This window comes from Chionomys nivalis, chromosome 14 (genome assembly GCF_950005125.1).
Source record: "Chionomys nivalis chromosome 14, mChiNiv1.1, whole genome shotgun sequence".
Lineage (NCBI taxonomy): Eukaryota > Metazoa > Chordata > Mammalia > Rodentia > Cricetidae > Chionomys > Chionomys nivalis.
Window position 1 is genome coordinate 27,666,774 of NC_080099.1, and position 6,432 is coordinate 27,673,205.

The following is a 6,432-nucleotide window of genomic DNA, read 5'->3' on the forward strand; positions in this document are numbered from 1 at the left end:
AGTTGGAGACAAGAATGGGTGAGATGTCTCTAACGCTTTTACTTACACAGAACACATAGACATCTGGACTCAGAGGAGCTGCAGTCTGTTATGCGTGAGAGAACTCTGCTGTGCCCAGTACTTCCCGCATGGCAGGGAGGATGCTGTCTACCCTTCATCTCAAGTCCAGTGACCAGCTACTGTTTAGAGAGCATGGAGGCTCGTGTCTAAGTCCCATTTTAAAAGGTGGGCTGAGCTGATGAATTGGACAACCTATGTTCCCATAGTTTGTCAAGAGGAAAAAAAAATAGTATTTCCCACAGGCAGAAATGGGTTCTACAACAAAGAAATTCTAAGGCTCATTGTCTTCCCTTTCCAATCAGATTTCCTAGAGAGACAAACAGGCCTTAGTGGAAAATAGCTAAGGACATTGCCAGCCTTCTAATCTCTGTAGCCCTAATAGAGGGGCCTCCACCAAACACCTCTCAGACCCATAGACCACAAACCCATCTAAGACTATGCCAATCAAGTAAGAAATTCCTGTCCCATTTTAACTCTTTTTTCCCTACTCTGTTCCAAGCCTGAGAAAGAAACCAGACTCCACCCACTGTCTATGCATGTGAGGCTTAACAGAGGCAGACAATATTTGATTTTTTGTTTGTTTTTTAAGCCTCATGAATGAATCTTTATTCAGTACAGACAGATATTTACAGCCAATAGCACAAAGGCCACAGACAAGAACGTGGAAGTACACCTGGGCTTTTAAGTTCTGGCTGGGCTCTCACGTGCCTAACACGTTCCACCTGCCAGCCGGGAGGGAGGTGGGGAGTCATGTGGCAATGCCAACATCTTTAGAGCTCTTAATTCAGCCACTAGTGACCATAATGAGGACCTTTGTTTGAGCTAGCTCCTTTTCCAATCTAAAGTCATCTATTAGGTTAATTTCAAAATAGCAAAAGGCATCACCTGGCTAACATCATGCACTGGTGACAAGGACAGGTTCAGTGAGTTTTGAACTCAGACTCCCGGGCCTTCTGGCTGTTCATGTCCACCTCTGCATTCTGAGACTCGGTAGACTGAGGATAAAAGGGACCTACCAGCCAGTTGAGAGGCGTGTTGTTAACGAGGTAATCCATCACACCATCTAAGGATTCTTTCATTTTCTGCAGCTGCCCCTTACTGGAAGCGAGGAAGCCGTCAGACACTTCCTTAAAGGAAGCAGCATTGCAGAACACCGAGTAGATGTCACCTGCCATCACCCCCAAGTGGTTGGCCTGATCTTGGACATTCTGTGGTGCCCCTTGGACGTTGGGCGGGAGAGTCTGGCATGTAGTTTGGAGCTGCTGAGTCAGGTTGCAGGCAATAGGCAGAGTGCATGACTCCACGTGCTCAGCACAGTGGGACTCGTCAGTGTCATGGTAGCCAATGCTTCTCTTCCATGCCACCACGAGACACAGAGCTTATCCTGGGCGCCCTGGATTTTCTGCTTGGCACTGTGCATGTTTTTCTTGGCGAATTCAATCAGATGAACAGTGGAATGAAGCTGAGACATGATCTTCCGAATTTCTGTTTGGCATCTTTAACCCTGCTGAGAGCCTGCTGATATAGGCCTGGGAGCGGAGCTTGGTGGACAGGGACCCCAATCTTACATAGTAACTTGGCTTCTGAACCATATAAAATCTGTCCACCTTTTTTGCTTCTGTCTCTAGCTCTTCCAGAGTGAGAGGGCAGTACTGGTCTACCAGGAGCTCTGACTTGGCAAGTGCATTTTCTACCCCGCTGCTCACACGTTGCACCATCTGACTCCCCCAAACTGTGTTGATGCCGCCATTGACTACAGACTTGGTCCTCTCCACGCTGCCAGTCATTGATCCTTCAATCTTATCCACCACCCTGTAATAGTACTGGCTACAGAATCTCTGGTCCCGGCCACAGTAGTCGTCACTGCATCTTTTGCCCCAGTTACAGCACCTTTGGCATGGGCAACAATCTCAGCTCTAGGCTGATTCAGAATAGACAGTCTTTCTTCAGTCCTGTCTAGCCCCTTGCGGGCATAGGTATTGGCAACAGCAATTTGTGGCTCCAGCTTTGATGGGCAGTGCACTTGTCACAGCCACAGAGGTCACGGTCTTCACACCCTTCTCTGCCATCTTGCACACGGATCTCAAATATGGATGCTGGTCCTTTGTACTGATATAAGCGGAGAATACCAGGTCATAGGTTGAGCTCACCAAGGGCATGTTGGCCACCCTGGTCACCACACTCGGTTGTGGATCAATTGCAACTGAAGCCATTTTTTCCTCCTGGAGAAAAAAGAAACCTATAACAGCCTGAAGAGCAGAACAAAATCAAGTCCACAAGGTCCAGCCCGCAGCACCGATAATATCTGATTTTAAGTTAACTTTGGAGTGTTGACATTCTATGAACTGGACTTGCCAAGTAAAGACTGCATTTAACAATTTTAAAATGTTATGTGTATGCTTACAATGCCCCATCTGTGTTGGATCTTAACTGGGGAGGAGGAGATTTGGTTTTAAATCACCTTTGGAGTGTTGAGAATCTATAAGCTATACCTGCTGAAAAAAGATCACTTGACAACTTAACATTTTGTTTGTCTGTCTGTTTGTCAGTTTGTACCAGGGTCACATTACGGTGCCCCAGGCTGAGCTGGAATTCAAGGTCTTCCTGCCTCAGCTTCCTGAGTGCTGTTATTACAGATGTTTGCCACCACAGCAAGCTGGAACAAAGTTCCCACGTCTTCCGGCCTCCATCTCCCTTTCTTTCCCTCCCCCACTTTTTTTCCCCCGCCTCTGATTCCCAAACGCTGGGCTATCTGCGGAACTTTCCCTGGCTGGGTACCTATCTGAAATTTTTATCCAGGATCAGTAGGTTCACCATGTCAATTGCACACACCGTTCCTCCCTCTTGTTCACTGCCTGCAAAGATTTGCGTGGATCTGAGGAACATCACGGGTGGGGGATGACAGCACAAATAAAACTAAAAGCGCCCTGATTCAAACTTAGCCTCACACCGCAGAGGTGGGCAAAAGCGGTGCACGCAGAAGGAAACCGTCATTCCACTATCAGCTAAGCTCAGCTCATCCTGAGAGAATTACATAGAATTAGCTGGCAGTCTCCTCCCAATATTTCTGCAAATCCCCAAAAGTCAGCAACCCACCCCACTGCTCCTCAACGTGTTCCCCATTCTGTTCCTCACGTTTAGAAGAGAGACTCTCCCTTACTCTCCTCAGAACACTTCCACAGCAGGCCGTTACCTTTCACCTGCAGTTAGCCCCTGAGCAGGACATAGCATCCCTTGTCTTTGAACGACCTAGGCAGGTGTCTAACGTGTGCTGCTCCCAGGGACTGGCAGCCTTCCACTGTGTGGCTGATTTTCCTGCTTCTCACTCTCGCTTCCTTTACCTTCTCATCCAGAAAGTCCTCACTTACTTTTTATGTTGATTGGTTTGGCTATTGCTGTTTCATTGTGCCTTCCAAATCATGGCCTGGGGGCATCATCTCTGCTAAATAAAAGGCTACTTAATCCAGGGAGAAATTATGCTCCTTCCTTCCAGGCTGTAGCTGCCGCAGTCACTCGCGGTTGAGATAGGAATTGCTTTATCTTGGTCATAAGATGCAGCAACAGGGCTTGATTTGAGGGGGAGGGGTGTTTATTGCTACAGAGTGGTAGCAGGTGGCGGAGCTCCTGACCCTCAAGGAGCCTGACAGCAAAGGGTGCACTGATTGAAACAGCCTGAAAATTCTAGATCTGATAAAGCCAGCATGGGCCCTTTTTACCTTTCCTGCGTCTATACACACACAGAGAGATACTTCCTTTGGTAGCTATGAGACATGGTGGCTATCACTCTCCCTGACATTGAAGCACAACGGAGCAAGTCCTGATTCAGCAGAAGGCCAGTGGCTTTCGAGTTTTATGAAGACTTATGCATCCAGAACAAAGGCCATGGGGAAAGGGTTTTAGCACCACACAGTCTGCTGAATTATTGAACCTGGCCTCATCGGAGTCCTTGCTCTGGTACCTGACAGTTAAGAACTCTTGTCAGCAACTACTGACAGCTCAAGCAACCTAGTGGAACTATCTCAGATGGATGCAAAAGAATAAAAAAGAAATATCCTCTGTTTTCACAAAAGCAGCAAAGAGGATCTCTTAAGCCTTAACCAGTGGTGCTGTCCCATTTGTTATAAAGACACTAGGTATGGAAATATCCACCTCAACAGTAGTGCTCCAACAGAAGGGATGTAGGAGCAGTCTGGCAGACGAGGGTCAGCAAAGAAGAGCAAAGAGGTTAGGCTACAAATCTGGGCGCAGCAGGTAGTGGTGAGGAGTAACTGTCGATGGTGTAAGTACCCTTTAGAGGGGTGCGGTGAAAGTCTGTGCTTCCTTGAGTCAACGAGAAGCCCGTCAACTGGGGCTTTGTTGGCTACTATTGACATTCGAGTTTAATATGATGTGACTGCATTTGCAGTCAGCAGCTGCTAAATCCGGAGATATTTGGATTACACGGCCATAAACGGCTTTTGTCTCTAAGTCCATGAAATTTACAGAGATACAAGGTTGCACTGCTGTGGAATTACTCTGTGACTTTGACTCATTCTGCTAACAATGTTTTCCAGAATGCTAAGAGAGAAATTACCAAGCAAAATATTGCAAGCAACATAGGTAATAATATCTAAATAATGACCGTGGCTGTTAGATTAATTGCTTTACCACCTCATCTGATTAAATGCTTACCATTGTTCTAAGAAGTGGCTGTGCTCCTATCTCTTTCTCCCTCCCACCCTCACCTCCTCTCCTTCTTACTATTTAGCCCTGGCCGCCCTAGAACTCATGCTCCTCTGGTCTTCACCTTCCAGGTGCTAGAATTCTCTGTCTTATTTTAGATATGGACAAAGTTCAAAGATTTGAATAACCTAAGCACAGTTGACTAATAAACATTGCAACCACTCAGTTGGAGACATGAAAATGAATATTGAAGTAGGGTGGCCGGTAGACTTGGGGAGCTATCTCTAGCGCCCTTCCTTTAATACCCTTTCTCCAAAGTCAGCTTCCCTAAAATTGAATTGGGGTTGATGTCTCCTGTGGATTGACTTCCTGAGGAAGTCCTCCCAGGGTCTCTGATAAGGAAGTAAGAAAGGTCAGAGAGTCAAAGTATAAGATGTCAGGAAAAGCACCAAGGAAGTGACACCCCAATCTTGTGGTGTTGGGGAGGGAGGCCGGGGGCAAACTGCACCTCAGAGCTTTCTCTTTGTTTTGGTTTTACAAGACAGGGTTTCTCTGTATAAAAGAGATGTCCTGGAACTAGCTCTTGTAGACCAGACTGGCCTCGAGCTCACAGAGATCTGCCTGTCTCTACCTCCCAAGTGCCGGGATTAAAGGTCTGTGCCACTGCCGCCCAGTATCTTGGAGTTTTCTAAGCAGAAGTATCTTCACATCTACCAGTTGGCACCGCACCCATAGGAAACACCCACCAGTGCTTAAAAAGCAAATCGCACCAAACACATTGACACATAAAGGGGATCTGACAGGTCTGCCCAGAGCACAGCCACTGCCCACTGAGCCCATTCAACAGCAGAGCTCGGCCATGGCCAGCTGCAGTTCTTGAATGCTGTCCTAGGGAGAAGAGATTTAGAGGGAGCCTTCCATAGGGGGCTCTGACTCCCAGTCGATATCTGGGAAGAGTAGAAAGGCACATGAGCCTTTCAGTGAAAAGGAGCTGTGAATTGGGAGCCTGGCATCTTCAAGTTTCCATAGGATTACGTTATGGAGGAGGCAGCTTAGCTGTAGCATGGCCAAAGGACCTCAGCCTTTGCAACCCTTTTCATTCAGCGAAATGTCCTTCCCATGCCTCTACCACTGTGGGAATCCATGGTTCTGGGCAAGTCATCATAAACCCTGTGAGCCTCGGGTCCCTTAACAGGAAAAGGAAGAAAATTATCTACCCCAGAATTTGCTGAAATAAGCAACAAGGAGACACCTGTTAAAGTACTTTGTAAATGGCCATTAGCAACATCAGCCTGTAGTTAAACAGAAAGAATCGTGTTTCCAGTAAACTGAGCTCATAGAATTCCATGACCTGCATGTGGGTGGATACAAAACAACATTCTATGTAAATTCAGGGAAACAGAGGGTTTCTTCTTAATCCATCAAAAAACCCGCATCTGCTTGTTCACTAACATACATCCAAGCCGCCATCCAGCTAGAGATTAGATAGACTTGAAAGGAGAGCAGCCTTGAGCCTCAGGAAACCTCATCTCCCAAAGACACAAAGCAGCCAGGCCGCGTCAAGAGGAACCGCCAGCTCCCATTGCGCACACATCCTGTAGCCTTAGCTGTCCCCACCCTCCCTGCCAGGCCTGGACTGAACTAACTCCCCAGCAACTCCTGAGTAGGACTGTGGTAAACAGTGAAGGTCCACAGGGCCCAGCTGTAACC

At 47.3% G+C, this 6,432-nt stretch overlaps 1 pseudogene; it reads right to left on the reverse strand.

Moving 5' to 3' along the window:
• Positions 1-980: 980 nt before the first annotated feature.
• LOC130886894 (perilipin-2-like) lies at positions 981-2,273 on the reverse strand (annotated as a pseudogene).
• Positions 2,274-6,432: the final 4,159 nt, after the last annotated feature.